The sequence below is a fragment of the Ruditapes philippinarum genome, unplaced genomic scaffold, assembly GCF_026571515.1.
Source record: "Ruditapes philippinarum isolate M1 unplaced genomic scaffold, ASM2657151v2 ctg7866_1_1_1_1, whole genome shotgun sequence".
In the NCBI taxonomy this organism is placed as follows: Eukaryota; Metazoa; Mollusca; class Bivalvia; order Venerida; family Veneridae; genus Ruditapes; species Ruditapes philippinarum.
The window spans coordinates 106,644-120,397 of record NW_026860224.1 but is presented as its reverse complement, the minus strand read 5'-3'; positions in this window follow the sequence as shown (position 1 = coordinate 120,397).

Below are 13,754 nucleotides of genomic sequence, written 5' to 3'. Positions count from 1 at the left end.
TCTCAAGCTATTTCTTAATAATCACTGTCTTCTAGATAGGAATTTTGGCAGGAAGAGAAGTTCTTACTAGTATATCTATGTACTAGTATAAATCTATATATGGTCCAGAAAGTTATCTTTTCAATGTTTATCTATACTCGTCTTTACTCGTCGTTTTGTGTGTGCGTCTGTGCCCTCTTTGAGACTGAGTAGAACCACCACCGTTCCGAACGCTCTGGATAGATTTCCAACATGAATGAATCCCAAGACTCTTTAAAAATAGCGACTCGGACCTACAGCAGTGAGAGGCAGTTGGTTTGATGTCAACTACCTAAACCATTTACTGATTTATAGGGAAGATTTAAAAACATTAATGTGACGTGTAATTGTGATTTGTTGATGTTTTGTAGAGTAATGCCTTTTGATTTCTTTCATTTGTGATCTTTTATACTGAGCACAACAACTCAATCACTATTAGATATATTAGACAACTTAAAGAATTAAAATTACTTGCAACAAACAGTAATGTAAAAATAGTTTAAAGACCTTGTACTTTTTTTGTTATGCTTGTGACACATGCTTAAATCAAGATATCTTGGGTTCGAAAATTCTTACGAGATCCACAATATGTACAAAAGGAAACGTTCAATGTGTTTTTTTTTTTTTTTTTTTTTTTTTTTAATTAAATCATTGACGTTTTTCATTATCATTATATAGTGTAGAGATGGGCGAGAACGTGATTATATAATTAACGTTAATTACATGTTTTATTACAGTACATAAGGTAAAAATTCAGTTATCTTAAAAACTTTAACTAGATTAAATGTTGTTTTTTTATTTATTTGCCTTCTAAATAAATACATAAATGGGCATAAAAAATGAAAGAATTATTTTTTTTTTACCATAAGGTATAACGAAAAATATTAATACAACTAGACACAAAAATAAGTTTTATTTTTTTCCATACTAGTATGTGTTACCGTAACCCAGACGAATTATATCCTCATGGAAACATAAACGACTAGGAATATGTTAATTATTGTTGCAATTAAATACTTTAAAGATTCATTAGGACTCAGAAATGCTTTTTTATTTTTATTTCTCAAAAGCTTTTCAATATTTGTGTATACTGTGTCGATGTAACGTAAGATTCAATCAATCAAACAACCAAACAAAAGAGAACAAGAAATATTTGTGTACTTTTATAATATTAAAAACGTAATTAGTTGGTCACTTACCTGAAACATTTTTTTATCTGCTGCTTTTTTAGTAATAAGTTATATTGAATTAGATTAGTGTATGGAAGTCAAAATACTACTTTGTCTTTGATGACAAATTATTTCACATTTCTTGTAACTTTCTTCAGGTAATAAGTATCTAACATTCTAAAAAACATTATTAAAACATTTTTAATTTTATGTTCATGTTTGTCCCTTTTAAAGAAGTAACAATTTATTTGCTTCTGAGGCATAATGTACCATTTAGAGCTACATAGTCGATTTTCAGTGTCAAACAAGTCATACAGTTATTAATGGTAATTAAGGTGTCTGACTCTCAACCCATGGATCATAGGATCGAGCTCTAAGCTGGACACGACCATCTTTCTTCGAATGACACCGGTACTGGAGAGCAAGAACTTGTTTCGCAATCGAGGACAAATAAATATGTTTAAACTGAAATGATATTTTCAACAGTTCAAATGTTTTATGAAAGTTAATAATTTCTGTATGTTTGCCATCTACTTCTTTTTAAACAACTTCTATGTAATTATTTTATTTCACCGGAATGGCCAAAGAAGTGTATAAACTGAAACATTTTGATCAAACCCCATTTCTCTGACATTAAACACAGCATGGTTGTTCATCACGTCTGTATATGACAAAAATATCATGTTTTTGTTTATAAATAGGTTAAGACGATCTTAAATTTGACAGTGACGGGTCGCAGATATACTGAACATACTGGTTATGTCAGCATATTTTGACCAATGAAATTTGTACCCGGTGCCTTTATCATTTCAAAGAGACAAACCGATAAAACTATAGACGAACATAATTGTTATATCTAAATTACAGCTACAGTTATATATTAATTAAAACCACAGTTATATCTAAATTGCAACGACAGATATATTTTAATTTCACCTACAGCTATATCTTAATTACAACTACAGTTACCGTATATCTAAATTACATCTACAGTTATATCTAAATTACAACCACAATTATATCTAAATTACAACAATAATTATATCTAAATTACAACTACATTGTACAGTTATATCTAAATTACAACTACAGTTATAGCTAAATTACAACAACAGTTATATCTAATTTACAATAACAGTTAAATCTAAATTACAACTGCAGTTATATCTGAATTTCAACTACAGTTATATCATAATTACAACTACAGCTATATCTAAATTACAACAACAGTTATATCTAAATTACATCTACAGTTATATCTAAATTACAACTACAGTTATATCTAATTTACAACCACAGTTATATATAAATTACAACTACATTTATATCTTAATTACAACTACAGTTATATCTAAATTACAACAGCAGTTATATCTAATTTACAACCACAGTTATATCTAAATTACAATCGCAGTTACATGTAATTTCGACTACAGTTATATCTCAATTACATCTGCAGTTATATCTAAATTACAATAACTGTTATATCTAAATCACAACAACAGTTATATCTTAATCACAACTTAAGTTATATCTAATTGATAACTGCTGTTATATCTTAATTATAACTACAGTTATATCTAAATTACAATTATAGTTAAATTGAAATTACAATTGCAGTTATATCTAAATTACATCTTCATTTATATCTAAATTTCAATTACAGTTATATCTAAATTGCAACCACAGTTATATCTTGATTACAAATGTAATTTTCTAAGTTTGAATGCAATGAATTAGTAGAAAATTAATTTCCCTTTGTCCGATATATATTTCCGATAGGTGTCGCCAGTATTATGATGCACGAAGTTTACGTGCTTGAATAAGTAAGTGTATATCGCTCATTCAGCTTTGGGCAGCCGGCTATACACAAACGTATTTTCTTTTTTCGTCTGCTTGTGTAATTATGAGCGAAGAACAGCCACGTGGTGGTTGTACAGAACTAGAATCGCAATTACAGCAAGTTCTTGTTGAATTACGTCAACAGAGACAAGAAGTTTCAGCTCTAAGAGAAGAATTTCAAGGAAGTAACTACAACGTTAGTTCTGAGGTGAAAAGGTTAAAGACTGCTAAAAATATAACGTGGAAATTTCAAGGTACAATTTGAATTTAACACCGAGTTGGAAGAGGTTTCCAAACAAGCTGTATGGGCTTTAGAGCATAGTAAAGACGATTATTGTATGGACTTATTGAAAGAAATTGCAACCAAACTTCGTAAACGTAATAAACTTATACGTATAGCACATTCGTCACCTGGCGGTTGGGAGACTGTAAGATTGTACGAAGCTAACCCGATAGCTAGCGACAGTGAGAATGAAGCTAAGATTTACAAGGCCGAAAATAGAGCTCTCAAGCGGAAGCGCCCGTTATCTAAGAGTAAGCCTCCGTCTGCGACTGTTAGTCGTGTCAACGAACCTACTGTTATGCCTTCATTTCCTGTCTTTCAAAACAGACCTATGATGCAGCAACCATTTCCAGTCAAATCCTTTCGAGGTTACCAAGGAGCATCAGGCGGTCCGTTCTTCGGTACAAATTCCATTGCAACAGGATCATGTTTTGCCTGTGGAGACTTCCGTCATTTCCGGAAAGATTGTCCCCATGTTGTCAAAGCAGGAAGTGGGAGTGGAGAACAGTTCAACGTAAATAAAGTTTCCTTTTAAAAGGAATGGCTTGCCCTGGTTTGTATATGCTATTCGGTCATTTATTATTGTGATAAATTTTCTTATGCAGCAAGGCTCATAGAGTAGTCCAAAGAGAATGTGTACACCATGGGCTATACTATTCTCACGTTATTTGGCATACATGTAAGATGTAAAGGTTTATGTAATGGTTAGAAGGGCAAGTTGATTGCAGCATATCGCATTTCAACATTATTGTGCGGGGATATATATATATGACATTTGGGATGTATCTTTCAAGTGAGCGGATGGGGATTGTCTTTGCATGAAGGATGAAACACAAGAAATAAGCAGGTGTATAGAATATAATATTTATTTGTTAAAACATAAACATATGGTACATGTTCATTGAAATCACAGAATTTAGCAAATTGTTTTGATTGATACCAGAGGAGTTGGTCATACATGATATTATAATGATATGTTACACTTACATAATATTTATTCATGAAGAGAACTTAAGTATTAAGATGAGTATTATGCAAAAAATGAAATAGTTAATAACAGTATTAGGAACACAGGTGTTTTAGTATTGGCTTTTTATAGGTTTAACATTTTTTTACCATATGAAATGAACACAACTTACATGTATTTGGACTACTTAAAGGAATGTGTTTAATATCAGAAGAAGTAACATAGCCATGTAAAAATGTGAATGCAAGTACGTTATAATTACAATTGAAATGAGACGAACCTTATGTTTTATTGTTACTGTATGATGGGAATTGATATTATTCAAAATATAAATATTGCTGTTGTTTGTGTGTATGTTGTTTTATTGTTAATACAAGAGTTGCCTCATGTCAATATGTTTGTTTTTATTGTGTTTCATTAGTATTAGATATATATATTTATATATGTCATTGAAATCTGCGGAATAGACATATTTAAATTAATTGAAAATAAAAAATGTAGATAAAAAGAAGATGAAGGAAAAATGCATATGTTTTTTTGCTTTCGTTGATTTTTTTTCAACTGGATTGTTATTGGCTGTTAAAAGAGTACCTGTATTCTGGTATCCCTCTGGATAACAGCCAATCAATTTAACTGAAAATGACAAAGTATATAAGAAATCCAAGTAAAGAAATATTGTTTGCTTGAAAAATGCATAGGAATATGTGAAAAAATGCATAAGAATGTTTGAAAGGACAATGGTGGAACTAACCTGTTTTTTTGTGTCTTTGATTTATCTTCTCTTTGTAATTTGTTTTTGAGTGTATAGTTTTATTTTGTGAAAATTGTTGAAGTGGCAACTGTATGCAATATGGACTACAACTAATATAAAAGTATCAAAAGAAATGAAAGTAACATTATGGAAACTGTATGCAATATGGACTAAAAAGTATCAAAAGAAATGAAAGTAACATTATGGAAACTGTATGCAATATGGACTACAACTAATATAAAAGTATCAAAAGAAGATAAAAGTAACATTATGGAAACTGTATGCAATATGGACTACAACTAATATAAAGTATCAAAAGAAACTAGAAATGTGTCATCATGCCACGGATGCCCCCGCATGCCGCCAAAATTTCAGATGGTGCATTAATTTTTTTTTTTTTTCATTTTAAGTTCAAAGCCCTTAAAACTTTTCAATGTTAACACAAACCATGTTCATACAATGTTTAAGGCACTGAAATTATTCAGTCTGAACCTTTTAAAAATAGCATATGGCATATTTGTAGCAAAAATAATGGCTAAAAGTATGAGTGCTGAAACTGAAAGTTCAAAATTTTTCCAACATTCAGCTAGGAAAGGAAAGTTTGTCTAAAATCATTGAACCAAGACCAAATTCAAACTTAAAATGTTATTCCTAAGATGTATCTATATTATTTTCAAAGTGAAAGGGACATAACTCTGCCAAAAAATCATCAAACCATGACAAAATTCAAACTTGACCTGCCCATTCCTTTGACATATCCATATGTTAAATTTAAGTTGAAAATGTAACACTGTTGGGTAGATAATGAACAGATTGAACTGTAAATTTCATATTATTTTCAAAGTGAAAGGGGCATTACTCTGCCAAAAACATTGAACCATGACCAAATTCCAACTTGGCCTGGGCATTTCAAAAACATTATACCTTAGGGGAGATTATGAACAGTAACTGAAAATTTCATATTATTTTCAAAGTAAAAGGGGCATTACTCTGCCAAAAATGATGGAACCATGAACAAATTGGAACTTGACCTGTATTCTCTCAGGACATATCCATATGTCAAGTTTGAGTTGAATGTGTTGTACCATTGGGGAGATAATGTACGGAAACTGAAATTTCATATTATTTTCAAAGTAAAAGGGGCATAACTCTGCCAAAAATCATCGAACCATGACCAATTTTGAATTTGACCTGTATTTTCTCATTACATATCCATATGTCAAATTTGAGTTGAATGTGTGCAACCGTTCTTAAGATAATGAACGGAAACTGATGATGACGGAATGACGGAAGGATGGAAGGACCGAAGGACAGAATGATGGAACAGGGTAACACTATATGCCCCGGCCATTACATGGCGGGGGCATAATTAAAGTAACATTATGGAAACTGTATGCAATATGGACTACAACTAATATAAAAGTATCAAAAGAAGATAAAAGTAACATTATGGAAACTGTATGCAATATGGAATATATAACTAATATAAAAGTATATATAAAGGAAATAAAAGTAACAATAGAAACAAAAAAAGTTACTATCAAAAAATCTACTTGTTGAACTATACATTTATGAACAGTTATATGTATGTAAAAAGTAATTATTGATAAAAATACAAATATATGGACTAGATGGCCACAATAGCCCTGTATAGGTCACAAAAAAGACTTTCTATGAATAAAGCAATTTTGTACATGTGTTCAACAGATTGATCAAAATTGAGATATTTGACTGACTAAAACATTGTAAGGTAAAAAGAGGCATAACATGGTCAAAAATATTTAAGGATCTATTGCCTTGTTGGTATGTATTACCCATTTGATGATTTACAACTGCTTGAAATTGAAAGTGAATTATTTGATAGACTTAAAGGAGCTTTTGCCATAAAACTTAAGCCAAGCACATGTAGATGCAGATGAACATGTGAGAACAACATTTTGATTGGTGTTTTTTTGTTGTTTTTTTAAATAAGCAAAATGTGTTCATTACAATAGTATTGATATAGCAAGTGCGTCTTTTGAGCCATTGATACAGCTTCTCGATGTAATTTGTCATTGGGCATAAAGTTATGTCCGTGAAGTACGCGGGCTAACGGGCTAGCAGTCTAGCGGGCTAACAGTATGAACTGAGCGGGCTAGCAGTCTAGCGGGCTAACAGTGTGAACTGGGCGGGCTAGCAGTCTAGCGGGCTAACAGTGTGAACTGGGCGGGCTAGCAGTATAGCGGGCTAACAGTGTGAACTGGGCGGGCTGGCGGGCCAGCGGGCTAAAATCTAAAACTTTATTTATTGAACATAAAAATGTTATGATACATTACCTGGCAGTGTGAAGTGGGCGGGCTAACAGTGTAGCGGGCTAGCAGTGTGAACTGGGCGGGCTGGCGGGCCAGCGGGCTAAAATCTAAAACTTTATTGATTCAACATGAAAACGTTATGATACATTACCTGGCAGTGTGAAGTGGGCGGGCTAACAGTGTAGCGGGCTAGCAGTGTGAACTGGGCGGGCTGGCGGGCCAGCGGGCTAACAGTGTAGCGGGCTAGCAGTGTGAAACTGGGCGGGCTGGCGGGCCAGCGGGCTAAAATCTAAAACTTTATTGATCCAACATGAAAACGTTATGATACATTACCTGCAGTGTGAAGTGGGCGGGCTAACAGTGTGTAGCAGGCTAGCAGTGTGAACTTGGCGGGCTGGCGGGCCAACGGGCTAAAATCTAAAAACTTTATTGATTGAACATTAAAACGTCATGATACATTTCCTAGCAGTGTGAATTGGACGGGCTGACAGTGTAGCGGGCTAGCAGTGTGAACTTGGCGGGCTGGCGGGCAACGGGCTAAAAATCTAAAACTTTATTGATTGAACATAAAAATGTTATGATACATTACCTGGCAGTGTGAAGTGGGCGGGCTAACAGTGTAGCGGGCTAGCAGTGTGAACTGGCGGGCTGGCGGGCCAGCGGGCTAAAAATCTAAAACTTTATTGATTCAACATGAAACGTTATGATACATTACCTGGCAGTGTGAAGTGGGCGGGCTAACAGTGTAGCGGGATAGCAGTGTGAACTGGGCGGGCTGGCGGCCAGCGGGCTAACAGTGTAGCGGGATAGCAGTGTGAACTAGGCGGGGCTTGCGGGCCAGCGGGCTAAAACCTAAAACTTTATTGATTGAACATAAAAATGTTATGATACATTACCTGGCAGTGTGAAGTGGGCGGGCTAACAGTGTAGCGACTAGCAGTATGAACTAGGCGGGCTGGCGGACCAGCGGGCTAAACTTTAATACTTAATTGTATCAACATGAATACCTCATGATATATATTTCTTAGAAGTGTGACAATATGAAAACCTCATGATACATTTCTAAGAAGTGTGAAGTGGGAGGGCTGGCGTGTTCATGATTCATTAACTGAAGTTTGCGTTTTTTCATCATGGCAAAGAAACAGGCACAGTTATGGACTTACAAAAGGATTAAAAAAAAACCTTTGTATCGAGCCAACTTGTGGCAGTGTGAAGTGGGCGGGCTAACAGTGCAGCGGGCTAGCAGTGTGAACTGGGCGGGCTGGCGGGCCAGCGGGCTAAAATCTAAAAACTTTATTGATTGAACATTAAAACCTCATGATACATTTCCTAGCAGTGTGAATTGGACGGGCTGACAGTGTAGCGGGCTAGCAGTGTGAACTGGGCGGGCTGGCGGGCCAGCGGGCTAAAATCTAAAACTTTATTGATTGAACATAAAAATGTTATGATACATTACCTGGCAGTGTGAAGTGGGCGGGCTAACAGTGTAGCGGGCTAGCAGTGTGAACTGGGCGGGCTGGCGGGCCAGCGGGCTAAAATCTAAAACTTTATTGATTGAACATGAAAACGTTATGATACATTACCTGGCAGTGTGAAGTGGGCGGACTAACAGTGTAGCGGGCTAGCAGTGTGAACTTGGCGGGCTGGCGGGCCAACGGGCTAAAATCTAAAACTTTATTGATTGAACATTAAAACCTCATGATACATTTCCTAGCAGTGTGGAATTGGACGGGCTGACAGTGTTAGCGGGCTAGCAGTGTGAACTGGGCGGGCTGGCGGGCCAACGGGCTAAAATCTAAAACTTTATTGATTGAACATAAAAATGTTATGATACATTACCTGGCAGTGTGAAGTGAGCGGGCTAACAGTGTAGCGGGCTAGCAGTGTGAACTGGGCGGGCTGGCGGGCCAGCGGGCTAAAATCTAAAACTTTATTGATTCAACATGAAAACGTTATGATACATTACCTGGCAGTGTGAAGTGGGCGGGCTAACAGTGTAGCGGGATAGCAGTGTGAACTGGGCGGGCTGGCGGGCCAGCGGGCTAACAGTGTAGCGGGATAGCAGTGTGAACTAGGCGGGCTTGCGGGCCAGCGGGCTAAAACCTAAAACTTTATTGATTGAACATAAAAATGTTATGATACATTACCTGGCAGTGTGAAGTGGGCGGGCTAACAGTGTAGCGGACTAGCAGTATGAACTAGGCGGGCTGGCGGACCAGCGGGCTAAACTTTAATACTTAATTGTATCAACATGAATACCTCATGATATATATTTCTTAGAAGTGTGACAATATGAAAACCTCATGATACATTTCTAAGAAGTGTGAAGTGGGAGGGCTGGCGTGTTCATGATTCATTAACTGAAGTTTGCGTTTTTTCATCATGGCAAAGAAACAGGCACAGTTATGGACTTACAAAAGGATTAAAACAAAAACCTTTGTATCGAGCCAACTTGTGGCAGTGTGAAGTGGGCGGGCTAACAGTGCAGCGGGCTAGCAGTGTGAACTGGGCGGGCTGGCGGGCCAGCGGGCTAAAATCTAAAACTTTATTGATTGAACATTAAAACCTCATGATACATTTCCTATCAGTGTGAAATGTGAATTGGACGGGCTGACAGTGTAGCGGGCTAACAGTGTGAACTAGGCGGGCTGGCGGGCCAGCGGGCTAAAATCTAAAACTTTATTGATTCAACATTAAAACCTCATGATACATTACCTGGCAGAGTGAAGTGGGCGGGCTAACAGTGTAAAGGGCTAGCAGTGTGAACTTGGCGGGCTGGCGGGCCAACGGGCTAAAATCTAAAACTTTATTGATTGAACATACAAACGTTATGATACATTACCTGGCAGTTTGAAGTGGGCGGGCTAACAGTGTAGCGGACTAGCAGTGTGAACTGGGCGGGCTGGCGGGCCAGCAGCTAAACTTTAATGCTTAATTGTATCTACATGAAAACCTCATGATATATATTTGTTAGAAGTGTGACAATATGAAAACCTCATGATACATTTCTAAGAAGTGTGAAGTGGGAGGGCTGGCGTGTTCATGATTGATTAACTGAAGTTTGCGTTTTTTCATCATGGCAAAGAAACAGGCACAGTTATGGACTTACAAAAGGATTAAAACAAAAACCTTTGTACTCGAGCCAACTTGTGGCAAACTGGTTAATATACCGGACTCTCAGTGCAGGGGCAGAGATTGTTCTGGGGTCACTCCTGTCAAATATTCCGTATTAAATTTAAACTATGGTCTCAACCAACCAGGGATGGTTATGGAACTGGCATCTTTTGTTTTAATAGCAAAATCTAGACATTTTTAAAACTCCTTATCCCGGCAGGCTGAAACAAACTACAGACATTAACACTTAATTTAAGTGCTTTGACCGAGTATACTCAGCCTTTGCGAACATCGTAGATCCACATCAGTCGGTGCGCATTCGCGCCGTCTGCCAAGAATCTACACTGTTTACTGCCCAACCACTGAGTATGATTCTAGTGTCCAAGCACCGAACATTGTGGAACCTGATCAACCGGCTCTTGTTGGCGCCTATTGATATAACTCAAAAACGAGAACGGTGACCCCAAATTCTTTTTTGCTTAAAATGTTTCTGTTATCATATTTTAACAACATGCCAAGTTTAAAGAAATTCTATTGAAACAGTTTTAATTTTGCCTATATGCCTATATGAAAACTCCCGAAAACGTCATTAAGGGTTAAAAATAAAATATCAACCATAAGAGTTTTTGTCGTCTTTTTATCAATAAAAAGTTTTCTGCGCCGATGGCAACAGTTGCTTCTCTGTGATCAAAATTCTGATTTTCATTTTTTCAATACGGGCGTTGACAAGAAAATACAAGAAAATGCGAGTTTGTTATCGTATTATATTTTCAATTTGATAGAACTTTATGCTGCGCTTCGCGTGGCTTGCAATAAGTTCCATAAAATTAAAAAAATAAACAATAACCTATACTTATAACAATCTCAAATATTATGGCAAAAGTTATTTTTCAAAAAATATTAAGAAATGTCGAGGAACAGTATATATATAATATATATAAAGGTTAATAAACCTTTCGAAAATTTCGAAATTTTTCACGAGCTTATGCATTCTTACTGACAAAACATGCAACATAAAAATATTTCTGAATACATACACAAGCCAACAAAGTTTATGTATAATACATTAGTTCAAACGAATGAACAAACATGAAAATCAAAACATGATAAAACGTTAGATAATTTTCAAAAATATAAAAATGAATTATCAGTTTAATGGATATCTGTAGAAACATTGTGTTTATAATGTAATAAAAGCTAATTAACTATAACAATTATGTCATTATTAATTTTTGTTCAATATTACTTATACAATTATACGAACAACAAATAAGACAGACAGAAATCACTTTATTTCATATTTGTACTAAATACGACCACGGATTTATATATATATATAAATCCGTGATACGACATAATAATTATATGTTGTTAAAATGTACATTACATATATGTACATGTATATATTTTAACCTATGATGCATAGCTTTATAGATACATACTTGAAAAAAATTATGATTTTTCATACATCATATTTTGACTACATTTTTAAAATTTTAACCAATATATAACACATAGAAGAAAATTCATTAAGGTACTAAAATAAAATATTATATCAACAGAAATTGAGAAATATATCAATTGAAATTTTTATAATAAATATTTATCATTTGTAATATTGTCATCTTGAAAAACATCTTATCAAGTATTTCTCGACCTCGCCTATAATATCACCAACGGCAATTTGACACCTTCATTGTTTTCCCTTCTTTATCTAACTGGTCAGCAGTTTTCGATAATCCTTGTCAGCAGTTTCCTATACATTCTATATCGTCAGCTAATTCGTCAGCAGTTTAGTATCGCCCACGGTCTCCGGTGCCTAACGGTCACTGGCAAAACACGTCGAGTGATGTATTTATTTACGGTGCATACACCGTGTCTTTCCATATATGGTAATTCCTCGTGTTTTTAATGGTTATATTTTTGGCGGTAATTATGCACGATTTTACGTGTAAGTTGATAAAATATAGTCATTCGAGGCATTACGTTCACGCCGACCATTTGTAAAATTTCTTTAAATATAATTTTCATATATTACGAAATATCATGGATAAATTTATGTATTTAACATTGCCTTAAACAGATTTTTGATATCTTGTTTTATCTATTTCAGATTCTCCGTCTTTGTTTTTAACATGGATGTAAAAAAAAAAAAAAAAAAAAAAAAAAAAATGAAGGAAAGGGAAGATATCAATGCTATGTTTTGATTTAATCTGAAAGTAATGCATTTCATATAATTAATGGTTTTTTATTAGACTCAAAATTGGGGATATGTCAGGTAGGTGATTGAAGCAGCCGCTGATCTAGAGCTTTGGAGCTTCCTACCTCCCCCTCCCAAGACGGAGTAGGGTTGGGTAGCCCGCTCGCAGCATTTCTGACTTTGGCTTTTTCCAATTATTTTATATTTGATTAATTCTACCTGCGATTGATTAAAAATAGTATTTCTTCCTGCGATTGATTAAAAATAGTATTTCTTAGAAATCGAAGTTCATTAGGTTTGGTTGGTTGGATCGGAGAGCAGAGCACGAAAATTTTAGAAGTACACTTGCAGTTTTCCTTCAAGTATTGATCAATGGAGTTGTTTCTTTTGTTTCCTGTAAATCTTTTGTCAAATAAACGGGACGGCTTAACGGCATGCCCTCTAACCTTGTTTTATGTTATGTTTTTCTTTAAAGCTGCATGCTTGAATGTAGGTGTATGTTGGAGGATAATAAATAATTTATGCTCGTTTGAGAGCATCGAATAAGAGCATAATGGATACACCCTTTGGTTTCCCTACCCACCACAGCTCACCTCCTGATATTGTAAATTAACAAATGTACTATATAAACCGAATAGACATAGACTGGTGATATATATTCAATCTGTTTAAAAGTAATAACATAATCCAATTTTCTGCTTTGAACGGACAAAGAAATAGAGAGAACTCTAGATAACTTCTCGTTGTCATGGCAACACCACATATCAAAATTTTGTTTTAGTTTTGTTCATGGACAGTAGTGAAATGATAGTTGTTGGTTTATCCTAACATAATTATGAAATAAAAATGTGACAAATATACCGATAATGAAACATCTCAATCAACATACTGCTGTCATTGATTCCCAGTTTTGCGGCATTTTCCGCAATTTCTGAATCTATATCACTAGGATAAAATCTGCCGTAAATCAGTAGGCCTAATGGTTGAGGATAAGATCCTAAAATTGTGGGATTTTTTTACGAAATGCAACTCATTCCAAAAATGCAAACATCATTTTTGATCATCTGGACGGATTGTTAACCTCTCCTCCATTTTGTACGATTCATACCCCAGGTGCCA